The sequence below is a fragment of the Ochlerotatus camptorhynchus genome, unplaced genomic scaffold (assembly GCF_037179485.1).
Source record: "Ochlerotatus camptorhynchus isolate MF236.1 unplaced genomic scaffold, CSIRO-AGI_Acam_v1.1 ptg000463l, whole genome shotgun sequence".
Taxonomy (NCBI): domain Eukaryota; kingdom Metazoa; phylum Arthropoda; class Insecta; order Diptera; family Culicidae; genus Ochlerotatus; species Ochlerotatus camptorhynchus.
In genome coordinates this window covers 3,580-22,068 of record NW_027040949.1, presented here as the reverse complement: position 1 = coordinate 22,068, position 18,489 = coordinate 3,580, and the positions used below count along the sequence as shown (strand labels likewise).

The 18,489-nt window shown below is 40.1% G+C and overlaps 1 protein-coding gene across 1 annotated transcript in view; it reads right to left on the bottom strand.

Moving 5' to 3' along the window:
- Positions 1 to 17,789, bottom strand: part of tx (taxi) — a 73,130-nt gene extending 55,341 nt beyond the window's left edge. Inside the window, exon 1 of the mRNA XM_065235159.1 lies at positions 17,757 to 17,789. The gene's annotated coding sequence lies outside the window, so the exon portion shown is untranslated. The remainder of the gene's footprint in view (positions 1 to 17,756) is intronic.
- Positions 17,790 to 18,489: the final 700 nt, after the last annotated feature.

Sequence of the window (18,489 nt, the reverse complement as noted above, 5' to 3'; positions counted from 1 at the left end):
CGAGCAATAATAATCGTAAAACTCAACGAGGAATGAAATGAAAGGAACCAGCAGAAGGCGTTTCAAAGGTTAAAATAATATCTTTAATCACTCATCCTCTCATCCATAGTGCGCGCACTTGCCTTCTGCTATTGCGCTGACGTTGGCCTCCTCTTGTTGAAAAACACGCAAAATGTGATGAGTGTGTTGCAAGTTAAACACTTAAATCAGGACACGGACCGAAAGCATCTCTTCCACTGATTGACCACCACCTCCCCCGCCTCCAAGCTGGCAAGATGGCGCTGCTCAAGCATACTTAATCACATTGCTATATCCCGGTCGGTGTCTGCTCGTACAGGATGGAATTTTTTTTTAAAGGTCCAGCAATAATCATAAAACGTAACCGTATGATGGGGCTTTTGTTTCGAAGCGGTATTAAAACCGCTTATTATTGGCTTCCAGCAACATACTTGCAGGCGGCCGTGTCAAATTTCACGCCTTGCACTTAAGTGACCTCGTGACGAATCCGGCAGCATTCCTGCCATACCGACACGCCATGATGATCGAGGTCGGGTTCTTCTTCCAAATGTAATTAATTCCGTTCAAATTGCGTACCATCAACGGTCAATCTGCACACTTCTGTGCACTGTTATCAAGTAACATTTCACCTCGCCATAAAAGGTAATAAATTACCGGTGGTCAATTGGGGTCTCCAGTGACATCCGTTAAATCGTCTGCTGCATCGTCCTGTCGACGACCTGGGACCTGATCTGCCACCGAGTGCCACTTTCCGAAAGCTCCGAGTAAATCATCCGTCATAACGTTAATGAGCGCCGACATACGACCGCTGACTTTAACCCTCAGCCAGCTCAGCCAAAGTCGCCGCGAATGCATCATCTTCCCGTGAGATTATCTCCGTCCTGTTCTAGCAACTGCACCATGCAATTTCTGTGGTCGTTTTTTTCGTCGCCGTAATCTCGCTCGTCAAATCGCAGGCAGCCTTCGCACCCCTCCCCCCTTACAACAGCAACCTGCCTACCCCGGATGCGACGACCTGACCGGAATGCTTCATCAGTAGCGACGTGAAACGAGACCTCTTTCGCGACGACGACGACGACGACGCTGACGATGTGCGCACACACGCTCTTTGACTGCCATTTTCGCCGTTACGCGGATAATTAAATTAACGACACCGACGACGACCACCGCCGCCAAGGGATGCGCGTTTTTGTGAGCCCCGAAGAGAAAACTGGCCAAAAAGCACGCATAATAGGCTGCAAATCGGTTTTACCTTATGCTTTTGCGTAATCTTGGCGACGCTTTTTCTTGCGCCAATCTCCGGCTTGGATGGGGCTTTTTTTTTGCTTCTTGGTCACGGTTCCGTCCACGAGGTTGAAAACGATGGTTCCGCTGATTGTCGACGGTCATTTATATTATTTGCTTATGCATGCTGTGTCGGCGGTTTGATCTTTCGGTTAGCAGGTATCTGTGGTAGGTGATTTTTTTTACAGTTTCCGTTTGTTGTAAATGTAAAATTGAAGAAACATTTCGCTGGGACTGCATATGGACATATTTATGGGAAAGCGAAGAAATAATAGAAATATGCAATATGATTTACTTTTTACGGTAAGAACCTTTAAACACGTTGCCTGATTGTTTTGAACTGCCTTATAACTTCTAACTAGACGGGACGGCCCATGCTTCTCACGCCAAAGTTACGAGTTCAAACCTCATCCCGAACAAGTCATGAATGACCCAAGAATGTTAAAGTGACTTTAGGGTAATTTGCCAATTGTTGCACAGCTAAGCACGTGCATTTTGTTATTCTGCATTTTCACGAGATTGATTGATTGATTACGATAGTGATTTGAAATACCAATATTAGGCTTTCTCCTGAAGATGAACTAAACTTGCACGATTTTAACATTATCCGCCTGGACCGAGATTATTCATATGGTGGCGATCAAAAAGTGCTACCCCTTCTATAAAATCTAAATCCCAACAATTTCAGGTATTCAAATTGTCGCTTGCCAAATAAATGTGAAGTGCATAGCTTCTGTGTATGCCCTTCCAAGGACTTCCATAAACTGCCGTCAGCTTTGGAGTTCAGTTACTATGATCAAATCTCTAGTTCTAATACTGGGCGATACAAACTCACACGGTACTGGCTGGGGCAAATCATACGATGACAATAGAGCGGGTATTTTCTATGATTTGTACGACAATTTCAACTTGACTATCTTGAACACTGGTAAAGCAACACGAATAGCAAAACCTCCTGCTCGGGAGAGCCGTCTTGGTATATCTTTGTGTTCTAACTCACTATCATTAGATTGTCTGAGGAAGGTAATCAATGATCCCCATGGTAGTGATCGCTTACCAATTATTATTTCAATCAAATGTGGTCGTCAAAAATCAAATCAGTAAATTCAAGTTCCTTTTGACCTCACGAGGTTGATTGGCAAAAAATTACATCGGCGGTAACTCTTTGTATTGTCTCTACCGATCCTCTGGCACCACTGAAAGAGTATACAGTCAGGAATCCTTATTGCCGGGGTAACAGGGGCGTGAATAAGAAACCGCGAATAAGGATACCCACAGCTTATGGGATTTTCACTAATAGGGGCTGTGGGTGATTATCTCATTTGTTTCAATATATAGAGCTATACTGTCTTCGACAAAGTTGTTGTACTGGGATAGTGCCTGATAGTGCCTGTGTTATTGGATTCAGGTTTACTTTGGAACTACGCCGTCCAACATAGAATATTTCGTGATCCTAGCCATATAGAATGTTACTGTCTTGAGCAAAGTTGTTCAAGTGACCAAGTGTTTTCGGATGGTGGTCATATTAGTTTAGAACACTCTCACTATGCAGCGCTAGTGTGCATATGAGCTTGCTATATAAGCTGTATCTCAAAATCCTGGACATATAGAAGGTTACTGTCTTCAGCAAAGTTGTTCAGGTGATCATGTCCTTTTGTATTGTGTTCATATTAGTTCAAAACTATCCCACTACGCAGCGCTAGTGTGCACTTGAACTTCCTTAATATATTATGTCTGGAAAGCTTGCCCAAATAAGATGTTACTGTGCAATGTGATGGTAGTAACGCTTTGTACATTCCTATCAATGAAGCTCTCTCCATGACCATCCATCAAGTTGACGAAAGAAGTAAAAAGCAACTGGTGAATGTCGTCTTCAGCGGTGATCCATTACCGATCTGGTCATTCCCGACAATCACGACACTCATCTGTGCTCGTTTTGAAGCAGTTGCTGCTTTGCTTGCTTATGTGAGTGCAGTCACAGAAGTCTTCACAGCAGCGAGTGTAACGTTTTGCTTGTGAGCAGCGACCGTTACTGGTGATTGTTGTTTGCCATGGCTCTAACTCTCACTGCGTGACAAAACGATCTGTCAGCGATAGTCGGTTGATGCGAAGACGAGTGTCACGTGAGTGTCATGATATTTTGCATCACTGGTAGAGAGGCTGTAAATCGTTTTCGAGTGCCGTTTTAAAATCCAACACAGTTCGAAAAAGTAGTGTACATTTCTGTTCAATATAATGCACATAAATGGAGCGTCACATATCATATACGTTTACATTATAGATCATGTAAAGTTCAGACACATTTCATGCAATGTAGTAAATATTGTATACAAAAGCCCATCTTTGTAAACAACATTGTTTACAAGTTGCTCGGTTGCGTGAGATGAAATACAAGTTTACGTGAATGAATGTTTACATCACAATTAAAATTCAGAATTTTTATCTGTGAAGATGGCGGTCATTGATTCAAGAAAAACTGTCAAATACCCTACAATATGGGTATTTTCGGAAAGGGAACGGCGTGTAGAGTTTGGAAATCAATGCCAGACGCCATTTTTAAATCCAAGATGGCGACCATCAGTTCAAGAAAAACTGTCAAATACCCTACAATATAGGTATTTTCAGAAAGGGGATGACGTGTAGATGCCGGGAATTGATGCCAGACGTCATTTTGGAATCCAAGATGGCGACCATCACTTCAAGGAAAACTGTCAAATACTCTACAATATGGGTATTTCCGGATAGGAGACGACGTGTAGAGGCTGTAAATTGATGCCAGACGCCATTTTGTAATGCGGTTCGAGAAAAACTGTCAAATACTCTAAATATGGGTATTTCTGGAAAGGTAATACACTGATAGTTGGCAAAAAAGAAATTGAAAGTGTTCAGTATTGCCTTAACCAAGTGTTCAACTGTGATGAAACAAAACTGTTTTTGAAAAAAAAAAATGGGTTGTGTCCTAGACACTACCGCAGTATGACGCAGAACCACGAAAAATTGATGTTTGGCATGCATTTTTGACTAATTAACTTATTATTATGAATGGGGCGGGGCAGAACGTATCTTTTGTGCAGAATATGTAAAAAAGGATGGACGTTGGATGTTAATCTAATTGCATCTATAGAGGTACCAGATATGTTTAACAGTCAGTTATTGGTAATCCATCGAGTGTATGTCTCCTGTTAAGCAATTGTTTTTTTGAAAATGTTGGCTCTCCTTGTAAAAAATTAATTGTTTATACATAATTGTGGTTTGCTTGAAAAAAAATTCCCGGAAAATGATCGTCAAAGTCCATGTCTTTTTCGGGTTATTGTTAAGGGGGAGGGGCATATTTTGTCATTCTCATTCCTCATTGTGGTGGACACGCCGTGATCCACCTTTAGCCGCTGAATTGGTCCTGCTTGCTGTAGGACCTAGTGCCACGCCGTCCGAAGCGGTAATGAGCAGAAGCAGGAGAGCAGCGCTGATATATATCTTTTCAGGTTCAAGCAGAATGATGTGCAACCAAGTGGTATTCGTTTATGATGACTGGGTTTGGGGAAAACGTTTAGTTCATGAAAACAGGGATAAAATTAGTATCTGCGCATTTGTCAAAAGTTTTAAAAATTGGAAAAGTATTTATTTCAGAAGATTCGTTAAGTAATATCCTATCGATTGGCGTATTTGGAATTTAATTTCATCTATAAATGACAAGCGTTCAAAACCTAGCACTCCTTCACCACACATATATTTTGATTTGCACCCCAGTATAGTCGACAAAGACGTAGTTCTACGTCAAAAAACGCTTCAAAGATCTTATACCTCGGAGCATCTGAAAACAATGCCGGGATTGAAAGGGGACACACAAGGGTTCTCAGTCATGTTTTCTCTAATACCCCGTTCACATTACAGCGTATATCACGTGATATACGCTGTCTTGCAATGAGCACTCATACATCTAGTTTTCACTGGAAATCCTATGTATGAGTGCTCATTGCAAGACCGCCTATAAAACATGATATAGGCTGTAATGTGAACGGTGTATAAAGCGAAATTTATAGGAAGTAAATCTCCCTGGGCATTATCGTGGCAACAAGAAAGGTTGGATGACCCGAGAATTATTTAAGGACTGGATAAACAACTGCTTCTCACCACAGTTGCAGGAGTTTCGCGTAGCCAAGAACATTAGCTTCAAGGCTTTGCTGCTCCTTGATAAAGCTCCGTTGCATCCGCCCAGCAATCTCAACATAATGCTTCTATTCATGCAACCAAAGATCACGTCTTTGATGCCACCCCTTGATCAAGGCATTATCCAAAATTTCAAGCTGAAGTATGTTAAGAGAAGCTACAGTTTTATTCTGGAAACAGCCGAAAATGAAGGCCTTTCACTAGCGGATACACGAAAGTAGTTCAGCATCAAGAATTGTTTCGACTGCTTGGATGTGATTCTAAAGGACATTAAGCAAAGCACGTTGGTAAACTGCTTGAAGAAAATTCTTCCGTCGTAAGGGAAATGGATGTAATGTTGGCCTAAATGCGCCTAATTTGGGCCCATACATAAATTCAACAATCGACTAAATTTTCAATAGCGACCAAACACATCCATTAGTACCGTCCCAATGAACGCGTCATCTAGATAAAATGGATAAATAGTAGATTTTTAGCTATGGGTCCAATTAGAGCCAAAAAAACAAAAAGGCGAACTAAGAGGTAGACGCCTGAGCTTTTCCACATTTATATTGCTGTGAAGCAACTGTAACCTCTAGAGGGAATTTATATCTCAAACTGTAACCATTTCAACTTTGTTTGCAAACCTGGTTAAATTGTCATATTTAATTAGCTTAAAGATAAATTGTCCAGCTCAAACCTTTGCAGGGGTAAGAGGTGGGACCATCATCATCATTATCATCATCTATAGAATAAACCTCGTTGTCAGCAATATATGTGGGTGCAAAACCGGTTATGATGACATCGATCATGTAGTTTGGCATTGTCTGGGAAATGACGCCTTCAGAGCATGATTATTGAATACCCTAGTGGCCCGAGGTAGACAACCCTTTCGTGAAGTAAGAGATGTATTGGGAACCCGTGATCTTCTCTAAATGCAGGTGATCTACGAGTTCCTTTGTTTGCATAATGTTAGAGATTGATGTGACCATCCCCTCCTTTCCACACATTTGCCAGCCATTGTATCCCAGTCTTATTATCCTCCTGTTTCTGTGCTACTTGCCCCTGCCCAGCCAGCATTTGATCAACCGTTCGAGAGTAGTATCTGAAGAAGGCATCAGAAACCTGTTTCCTACCTAGTTCCTTTCAATCGAAATTGTTACCCATTAACCCTCGAGCCTACCACGAGTAATTGGAACCCAATACTTATCTAGATTACTGCTGTATAAAATGTTAACTAAAAAATTACGGATTTTTGGCTCCGCAAAGTGTCACACACTTGTAAATGCATACTGCACAACATACTGAAACAGTTCGAAATGGTCACATGCTGTAGATCCTCTGGGAAATCATCTCTACTTTTCTAATGTATGGGTCCCAGGTTGCCCCACATTGCCCCAAGGGAGTAGAGCATTATTTTGTTAAAATGTTGGTACCTGAGCTATTCAGTCTAAAAATTATATATTGGTCCCATTTCATCATTTCTGAACCCGAATATATTAATTAAGATCATTTGAATTACAATCTTGACCCAAACGACCCGTTCCAAATGACACAGATTGTTTCATTGGCTCGTCTAAATGGCTAACTAGCCAAAAACGAGAGAATTGAGCATGACCGATAGGTAGCCGATGGTCATCACTCGTATTCGTGTAAAATAGCCACAAAACCAACAACATTATATATACCGAACCAGTATGAAAATACAAGCTACTAAGTTATACTCGTAGTTAGGTAGGTTATCACTTTTTTTTCAATTCAAATATAACACACTCCCAAGGGGTATTCTGTAGACTAGTAGAAAAACGTGTATACGTAAATTAGAATTACAAATTAAACAAAGATGAAGAGCCTGATAAGCCAATCAATTAAAATGTTAAATCAATGTAAAATCATAATTAATCGTAATTTTACTACTAAAATACATGCTAAAACTTTTGACCGGGAAGCTGCTTAAAATCGAGTTTGACGTACACACTTAGATTTTGTTGCCGAGATGGGCATCACCGAGCAGCTCGGCATATTATTTTGCTGGATCTCAGTGAAAAACTTGCACAGTGTTTGAGCATTTGATCGAGACAAATTTATTCATTTTTATCATCCTACCCATTTGCCATATTGCGCTACAGGTAAACCCACATGAAATTTTCTCAGATTCAACCTACAAAGCTGTCCAGAAATGTGTGACATTTTGGGATTTTGAAATTACTCTAAAACGTTATCTAACTACCTCTTTTTATAAATCTGCGCTTTAAAGGGTCATTTCCAGTGTGGTTTACATTTTAAATCCAAATGCATTTCTTCAGCTAATTTACTCACATCCAATAGGTACAGCTCTAAAGTCCGCCAATGAGATAATAAGGATTTCAAAACGAGCCTCACCCATAAGCACACGCACAATTATCTTAATCATACTACACGCGTACGTAACAACCGTGACCACTAGGTCGACTTCATTATCACCCAAATCCGTAATAATCGGTCTCACTCGATGAAATTGATTTCACACTCTGTCGGTTCAAGTCGACCGACAACTGGGTGAACCGCATTGGTCTGCATCTGAGAAGTCAATCACCAGTCAAAACACCACCGCGCCAGGAAAATACCTCTTCCTCTCTCGCACACGTGTACACAACCGAGCGCACGTGCTGGCACCCCTAATCCCCGGGGCCATGACCAATTGGCTTCCAATCAACAGCCACGCAGCAGCGCTACCTGTTACCCCCTGCTTCCAACAATCAATCGATGGCATGTGTCATTCATTTTACTAGTCGCCGCTCGCCGATGAAAGTTGGATGTCTACATCTCCCGACGACGCGTGTACACAATCATCGATGCAACATGGTCCCAAGCAAATTACTGCCCACAGATAAGCGGTTGACATTTGCTTAGAATTTATGTCCCCATTCAGCAAACCGTGTACTACAACATACCGTGCTGGACGAACCATTCCCCTGTCGGAATTTAGCGTCTTCGTATTTTGATAGCACGATGTAATACTTTCCTGGAGATGAGCAGACTCCGATAAGAACAGCGCATTTTTCGAAAAGCGTTAATTTCTGCTGCCGCAGTGAGACGCACGTCAAGGTCCTGACATTCCTGCAATTGTCATTCGATTTATGACTCGAAATTATGGTAATTAAGCGCTTTTACGAAAACTCGCGACTTCTGCCGTTGCTGCTGTCCGAACGAAGTGTTAACATTTTATGAGCAATTGTGTAAAGGCGAGTAAGAAACGAAAATAAAAACCTGAGCTGTCAAGGCGAAAGTGGACAGCACTTGATAAAATAATACTGGAAGTGGAAGGGTATTTAGGCAGAAAGAGTCAAAAAAAAAAATGCGGGTGAGAAAGCCAGAGAGACGAAAAGCGAGGCTGCGCATCGCGCGTTATCAATTTCGCACGATCTCGGAATGCTGCTGCTGAATAAATTTGCTCGAAATTGGACGTGACTAGATTTACAACTCTTTTTTTTCTGCTGTCCGTCGCTGTTGCCGCGGAAGACAGGAGTAAGTGTTGCGACCGGGCACGACATAAATTGAGATTTTAACTGGGTCTGATCGGTTGACCGGTGATAATGGGGAATTCATTAAGCTATTCGATATGGGAAAAGGAGATTGATCGTAATTTGTGAGAAGAAGTATTCGGATGAAGTGGTTTTACAGCTAATCGAAGCATGGTGAAGGAATGCTGACATTAAAGGAGCATTGAAATAGAGGCAGAACTGCAAGCAAAATGCATGCAACAACCATCCAACTTTACCATTTTTCCGTATTATCAGTTAAACGCATTCAAAAACTAAAGATGGGAGAGGACTACTTCGGCCTAAGCGCCTATTTTTGGCTTTAAAAAAAACATTAAATATAGGGGAAATATATCTAATGTTGGCCTACGGATCTAAGATTAGGCCCATCGCTAAAAATCTGCTATTTATCAATTTTATCTAGACGAACGCGTTATTGGGACGTTTCTAATGGATATTTTTGGTTGCTATTGAAAATTTAGTCGATTGCTGAATTAATGTATGGGCCCAAATTAGGGACACTTAGCCCGACATTACCTGCATTTCCCCTATCTATGATTTTTCCGTAAACTAATCAATCATAAGTTCGTCGCGATACTTCAGTTAAAACCCACTCCTTTCCTCTCGAATTTTTACACGAAATGGAATGTTTTTATGGAGTAAGGTGGGGCAAATCGTCTTAATTTTCCACACCGGTGGGGCAAAAGTTCGTTTCAGCAAAAGATCGCAAACTTAATAGATGTTTTATCAAGTTTTGCCACTTCAAATCTTTTACCTTTCGTTACTCGCGCCAACTTTTGTAACACGAGTACTAGCGCTGTTGCACTTGGTACTACAGTGAGAGTATGCCATTGCCATTTTGCTGCCGAGCTACCAATCGATCTGAAACCAGTGTGTATTCCTCAAAAAACTAGTTTTGAACTCAACAAGCTAAACTTTGATAACAGTAAACCCCCTCAAATTGCGGATAGTAGGGAAAATGAAAATGGAAACCGAGCAAACGGTTTCCATACTACGTGGGATTTGACTTAATTGGTTACAACATGGAATATCTCGAGATCCTGAACAGATTGAAAGATACTATTTTTGAAAAAGTGTAACAGGTAGGTCAAGCGTACGTTACATTCTTGGTTGTAAATAGCAAATCAATTAAATTCAAACATTAGTAGGAAAGCTTTCGATTTGAACAGATCATCATCACTGTCATACCCAACTGGATCGGGAAAAAACCCTTGAAAGTATTTGCGCCATTAGCCAGGCAACACCACAGGACAGGACGTTCCGCACTACGTTTCGCGAGGTCAAGAAGAGAAATGCTCTCACGCAATTATTTCGGATCAAAAATCGATTCACTTCGTGTCCGTGAAAATCGTGGGAAAGTGGGAAGGCAAGATCTAATGCAGCCTGTAAAAGCGAGATGCATGACACTCGAACGAATCCACTTCAACGACTTTGTCAAGGCATTCGGGTGTGACGTATTTCCTGTAGCCTAGATTCCTTAAGGTCTGAGGACTCGAGTTTTTCTCGTCCATTTGCCTGGAAACTCGGTATAGTGTAGGAAGTGTGGCTTTGCCTGTTTTTCGCGGTAATCGAAGTACGAATTTGAAACCTCAGAAATCTTTCATGTGCTAATTAGTTGTGTTTAATTACAGTGATCTGAAAACAGTAAATTTAGTGCTTAGGATTGTTATGGTAGTGAGTGAGAAAGACATAAAAGAGAGGAAAAAGATTAGATTGTGCGTGAGGTGCGTTGTCTAACTGACCGTTGTCGAACAGCCGTTCGACGGCTTTCTATTCCCAGTTTTTTAAAAGCCAGTCGATCAGCCGTCGCCGCATTTTTCCTCCGGGTTATCCGTTTGGCAAATTCGTTGGCCAACCGTCAAACCGACCAGCAGGGACCGCACCATCAACATCGCTGCCAAAATACACCATTCGTCGAAGTATTTTTTGTGTTATTAATTTATTTGATAAGGCTCAACCGAATTAACTTTACAGAGCCGAGGATTCTTGTTCACTATACAATACATCTTAAAACTATAGTCAAAATGGTACAACACAATAAACATTTTATTTTCCGCTATCCAATAAGCCGCCTCTACCAGAACGGGAGCCGCTTCCAGTGGTTTAGTTGTATGGCAGATTCTCCAACGAGGGTCAGAGCGCTTCCACTGTAGCAATGGACGCAAAACGTGGTCACCACTCACACATTCATCACGAAACGGTTGCTTTGCAAAGTCGACGACGCATCGACCGAAAGAATTGCTGATGAAGAACAATGAGGAGGACCACACAATGGTTGCTGCCGAGTAAACAGACGATCGCGTGACACACATTGAGAGTGGTCTGCTTCTGTCGACAGCCGAGTGAACACTGATTCGGCGAAGTACTCGAAGTAGAAGGTGAAGCAAATAATTCCACCGCTCCCGGGATAGGCATCGCCCTGCTAGGTGGATTAGTACAGCACTAGCAGCGGCAACGCGCGCAGTAGTGAGTAGCAAACTCGACATCACCACTTCACCACTTCACCACCTCATCACCTCACCACCGAGCTTTTGGATCGCCGAAGTTCACCTCGTTGAGTCACCGTAAGCAAAACCCAGGCCTGTAAGTACCAAAGAGCTTTTTTTTTAACCTACACAGCAAAAAAATAATGTTGATATCACATCAAAGTCGATTCACTACAATCATGTCGAAAATTTTATGCAATTTTTATGACCACATAAATAAACAAATGCAGTAAAAGCAGCGTAATGTCAGTTCATGCATTGTATTAATGATAATTTTGTCCTTTTTAGCAAGTAATATTACACCATATTTTCGACATGATTGTAGTGCATCCACTTTGACGTGATATCAAAATTATTTTTTTGCTGTGTAGGTGCTCCAGTTACTGCAGTAACTTACCAGCCTTAATTGTTATGATATATAGCTAAGTGTTTTTACATTGTTCCTGTCTTGGCAATTCAGTATTTTAAACAGGTTTTTTAAACCTGTATGTCAGTATAACAATTGATATCTTAAAACTAAAAACTAAAACTAAATCTTATCTAAGTATAAAGAGAATTAATCGTTGCAATTGAGGATTGCAACGATTTTTGCCTGAAATTATTAATTATTTTGTTGGACATTTGTTCTAAAGTCTCAACATTCGAAATTCTATGTACCTCAGTAGTACCAGGGAGGCAACTTCAAAATCATCTTCAGAACTTTGTTCTGAATCCTTTGAAGTGCTTTTTTCCTGGTAGCAACAAGACCATATTGGCACAGCGTAAAGCATGGCCGGTCTAAAAACTTGTTTAAATATTAGAAGTTTATTCGTCAGGCAAAGTTTGGATTTCCTGTTTATAAGAGGATATAAACATTTTATATATTTGTTACATTTGGCTTGAATGCCCTCAATGTGATCTTTAAAAGTTAATTTTTGGTCAAGTATTAATCCAAGATATTTCACTTGGTTTGACCAGGAAATTGGAACTCCGTTCATAGTGACTATGTGACTACTACTACGTTTCAAAAACGAAGCTCTAGGCTTATGTGGAAATATTATAAGTTGGAAGCGTTGGGAGAAATCTTCCATTTTTGTAAATAAGAAGAGAACATATCTAAACTTTTCTGCAGTCTACTGCAAATAACACGAAGACTTCTTCCTTTAGCGGAAATGCCTGTGTCGTCAGCGAACAAAGATTTCTGGCAACCCTGAGGCAAATTAGGGAGATCCGAAGTGAAAATGTTATATAATATAGGCCCAAGAATGCTACCCTGAGGTACTCCTGCTCTAACAGATAGTCGATTAGATTTGGAATTTTGATAATTTACCTACAGAGTTCTGTCAGTTAAATAATTCTGAACTAATTTCATAATATAAAGTGGAAAATTAAACTTTTTCAATTTAGCAATCAAACCTTCATGCCAAACACTGTCGAATGCTTTTTCTATGTCTAGAAGAGCAACTCCAGTTGAGTGGCCTTAAGATTTGTTTGAACGAATTAAATTGGTAACTCTTAAGAGTTGATGAGTAGTTGAATGCCCATGGCGAAATAAAAACTGCTCATCTGCAAAAATTGAGTTCGTATTGATGTGAAGCATCATTCTATTTAAAATTATCTTTTCAAAACGTTTACTTATTGAAGAAAGCAAACTTATTGGACGGTAGCTAGAAGCTTCAGCTGGATTTTTATCCGGTTTCAAAATTGGAATAACTTTGCATTTTTCCATTTATCAGGAAAGTATGCCAAATGGAAACATCTGTTAAATAATTTTACCAAGAAAGACAAGGTACTCTCTGGGAGTTTTTTGATGAGGATATAGAAAATTCCATCATCACCTGGAGCTTTCATATTTTGAAACTTTTTAGTTATAGACCTTACTTCGTCCAAATCAGTCCCCCAGGAATCATCAAAAATATTTTCCCGAGAGAAAATATTCAGATAATCCCGAGCAACCTGATTCTCACTGGGACTAGTAAGACCCAAACTGAAATTATGGGAACTTTTGAATTGCTTAGCAAGTTTCTGAGCTTTTTCCAAATTTGTGATCAAAATTTTACCACCTTCTTTAAGCGCTGGAATAGGCTTTTGAGGTTTTTTCAAATTTTTTGTGAGTTTCCAAAAGGGTTTGGAAGTCGGGTCTAATTTAGAAACATTATTTTCAAAAGATTTGTTCGTCAGGGCAGAGAATCGTTTTTTAATTTGTTTTTGTAAATCCCGCCAGATAACTTTCATGGCAGGATCGCGTGTTCTTTGATATTGTCTCCTACGGACATTTTTCAGACGGATCAAGAGCTGAAGATCGTCGTCTATTATAATTGAATCGAATTTAACCTCGCATTTTGGTACTGAGGCAGCTCTTGCTTCAACTATAGAAGAAGTCAGAGATTCAAGAGCATAATTAATTTTATCTTTGGTTTGCAAAGGAATGTTTGGATCGAAGTTATATTCTATAAATGTTCGATATTGCTCCCAATCAGCTCTAGGGTAATTGAAAGTAGAGCTGTTGGGATTACAAATTATTTCTTGGGATATTTCAAAAGTTACTGGAAGGTGATCAGAACCGAAGTCAGCATGGGTAACCCATTGGCTACAAAGTTGACATGAATCAGTTAAGACCAAATCAATAGTTGAGGGATTTCTTGCAGAAGAAAAGCATGTTGGGCTGTTTGGATATTGAATAGTGTAATAACCTGCAGAACAATCATCAAACAGAATATTACCATTGGAATTGCTTTGCGCATTATTCCATGAGTGGTGTTTTGCATTAAAATCACCAATAATGAAGAATTTAGACCTATGACGGGTAAGTTTCTGGAGGTCACCCTTGAGAAAATTCTTTTGCTGGCCTACGCATTGGAATGGAAAATAGGCAGCTATAAACGTAAGTTGTCCAAATTTTGTTTCAACAGAAACTCCCAAAGTTTCAAAAACTTTGGTTTCAAATGAAGAAAGAATTTTATGTTTGATTCGTCTATGAACAATGATGGCAACGCCACTACAGGGTCCATCAAGACGATCATTTCTATAAATTAAATAATTTGAGTCCTTCTTAACCTTATGGTCAGGTTAAAGGAACGTTTTAGTTTTAACGGCAATATGCACGTTATGAACTCTCAAAAAGTTAAATAGCTCGTCTTCATTATCTTTAAGAGATCGAGCATTCCAATTTAAAATATTTAAAGCTTTAAAATCCATTACTGAATTTTAAAGTCATGACAATATTATTAGCAGATTTTACTCCAGTTTGAATAGCGTCAAACATGGAGTTAGATTTAAGCATATCAGAAATCATGTCAATTAATGAATTCTGTAAAAATTCCATTGTAGGGGCAGTAATGCTTCCTAAGTCAAAATTGTCAAAATTTCCGTTAGAACGTTGGTTAGTATTTTGATTTCTACCCGCTGCAATAGCAGCATAGGTAGCTCCATTAACTCGCTGAACATTGTTAACAGCAAGGAGCTGTATAGGTACAGATGAAACATTTGAAGCAGTGGTGATATTTGTACCTACGGGTACGAATGTAGAATTTGTTCCTCGCTGACCGTTGTTAACAGCAGAGGAATTTGTACCTGGTCGGAAACGTGGAGCGTTTTCTACCTGATGGTTAGAACGAGATTGTAGGATCGCTTTGCGAGTCTTACATTCCAAAAAAAAAAATGGATTTGTAGTTTTCACCACGATTTGAACATTTAAATTTCTTAGGATCTCCCTTCACAGGACAGTCGTCCTTTGCGTGAGAGGAATCACCACAATTCATGCATTTAGCTGGCATGTAGCAATTTTTAGTTCCGTGACCCCATCCCTGGCACTTACGGCACTGAGTGAGGTTTTGGAAATTTCCTCCAGTCTTCCTGAAGTGTTCCCACTTCACTCGGACATGGAGCATAAGGCTAGCTTTTTCTAAGGCCTTAAGGTTGTTTAGTTCACTAGACTTGAAGTGAACTAAATAAAAATCATTAGAAATCCCGTTGCGTGTGCAGTCCTTTCATGACAACCTTGAACACACGTTCAGTTTTGGTGTCGTAAGTAAACAATTTGTGCTTCTTCTCAGTAAGATACTTGAGAAGACATTTAAATCCGTCCAAGGTTTCAGCCAATACACGGCATTCACCCCGGCGGCCAATTTGTAGTGAAAACTTAACTTTCACGAAATTCAAAAGTTCCATGCGAAGAGCATGGAAATCGGAAGTGGTTATCAAAATAGGGGGAATCTTTTCCTTCTTGGCATTAAGCCGGGAAAGTTTACTAGAATTTTTCGTGGATGATGGACCATTCTCATCATCCGTGAGCAAATTAAATTGATTACTCAAATTAATTTCATCAGAAGGGGGATCAAGAGTTTGCCCCTTTCTTTTGCGTTTAGGCGCCATGGCGGCAGTAATTTTTTATCCAAATCGACTTCCAAGCAGATTACTATTAGAATCTGAAGGATCGAAGAGGAATTTTCCAAATCGATATCCAAGAAGGATTACCTCGGGTAGGGTCCAAACAAGGATCGAAGAGGAATAAGAGTTGAACAAGGTAGAAAATTTTTACAGGTTGAGCACTGAAAAGTGCTGTTTAAATTTGTTGTAGCTTTAGGTAGTAGTAACACTTCCTTAAGCCAAAAGCAAATAGATCCGCACGGCAAGAGAGCACGATGCGGACTGTGACTGGTGTCTTATGATTATGCTCATTCAACTTTTCAGCAGGCAACATTGGTGTTTCTTATGCGAACACGGCGAATGAGAACAACCCAAATTTGAGATTAGTTCACTCATAATCGCCAAAAGTGCAGGAACTCAGCGATGAGTAAATTTGCCTTGTTTTCCCAGGTTTTTCCAGGATTTTCCAGGGAAAAATTCCCGAATTTGAGAAAAGTAAAGATTTGATTCACTCAGTCTTTTGGTACTACTCCGAGACTGAATAAAATTTTCGTCAATTTCCTCATTTTCCGGCAGATTTCTTAGGTTTTCCACAGGAAATCATGAGACAAATTTTACTCATCGCTGAGTTCCTGCACTTTTGGCGATTATGAGTAAACTAAACTCAAATTTGGGTCGTTCTCATTCGCCGTGAAGAAAAGAGCACAAATATCATGGCTACTATGTCACACTGCAGAATACAGTGTTGCCCATAGAACAGCTGCTTGATCATGCCATAAGATTATCAATCTCTTTTTTTTTTTTCCTCTGTTCGGGACATAAAACCACTGCGGCCAGTAATTTGATCTATTGTAGTATATCCCGTGTCCTTAGTTTAGTGCATGTCGTATTACTCCATCACTATTGAGAAATGATGAAGCATTCGATTTTTTTACAGTTGTCATTCTCGCATTTATCGCAAGGATCCGACTCTAATTGAAAGGTCCCGCTATTTATACCCTTCGGAGTGTTGGAACACCCTCCAAAGGCGCGCTCCTTTGTCAATCAAAATTGGATCTCTTAGCAACAAAAACAAGCAATGACACCGATAATGACCATGCATCAGAACCCTAGTCTTAACCACTTTAAACTAGGGAATGAATAGAAGATTTGGAATCACATAGGTGAAGACTAACTCATTTTTTCCTTGTTTCAAGATCATCCTCGGTCAAGGTAACCCGGGGACTTGTCACTATCAACAAGGCATAAAAAGTAACAAGGACTAAGATGTGTTCCTTTGATTACTGAAAAATCCTGTTCCCCTAGTCTGAAGTAGACAAGACTAGGAATCGGTGGTAGATCTTACATCCCGTAACGTACCACGAAAAGGTGATCTACCCACGTTACGGGGCTATCAATATCTTAAACAATTAATAACAATTTAATTTGACATTTGACTGAAAAACGATATTGCGCAAAGTTGTAGCTTAGAAAGTTTCCCGTAAGAATAGTTATTGAAATTTTCGAAAAAAGCAATATGGGAAATGGGTAGAAGGCAATGAACAAAAAGTTTGGTTTTCCCATAGTAATTTCCATATAAACTTCGAATAGTTTGAGCCAAGTCAGTTTCTTTCCAAATGAGTTTAAACTTTGGGAGGCTAATCAGGACCTGATTTGAAACCGTTTGAGCACTGTGGAGCGGAAATTTCAAATTTTGGATGGATCACTTTCATTTGATTAACACGCTAGACTGACTGATCCATAATTGTTTTCAGAGTGTCACATTTTTCATTCTGAATTCAATCTTCTGATATGGGGAATCAGTGACAGAGTCGGTATAATCAAACCGACTCCTCGACTCATGCTCCGTAGCCCTGGAACATACCGCGATGTGCTTGTCTGCCCACAACATCTCATCCCATGATCAAAACCCAATTTCATCCGCCGTACTCACCATAATGATTTTGCTCGCCGCTCTATCAGCTGACCGAGGTGGTACAGGTACGTAGGCACATGAGCAGCAGCTTCACTCGGCTTGACTCGGTGAATGCAAGGACCTGTGGACGAAAAACAACACGAGAAAACAACACACATAAGACATTTCCAATCAAAAGAGGACACTGGGGATAACACAAACACACACACACACACACACACTTGCACAAACAAAGATTGGAATGGGTTTTCGATTTTTTTCCTTCTTTTAAATTTTCGAGAAGGCCACTCATTAAATGTCCATAAAAAGAAGGGCCCATCTCCTTTCGGCGGTGGTTCTTACGCAAGCAACCGAACTCGAGTCTTAAATCAAAAAAGTGCAGCATAAATTCAAGTCGCATCACACCACTGCAGTTGCAGTGCGTGGTGGACCGCGATTACCCGCCTCTTCGAGTTGGTTTTTGTTTGATTTAGCAGCGAGGTTTTTCCTCTTCGCTTGTTCGTTTTCTGACGGGGCCCCCACCGAAAAGGCGTCACTTTCAGAAGAGTTACATTTAAATTTAAAATTTATTATTTGTTTCCTATATTTTTCGCACGTCCGGATGGGTGCGATTTAAATGCATTCATTAGGGTTGCCGTTCTTTCAGTTAATTGAGATATTTCTTTTATTTCAATAAATAAAACTCTGATTTTGTGAAAGCTTTTACCAATTTTATGATGTCCATCCATCAAAGACCTTTAAAATCAAAGTA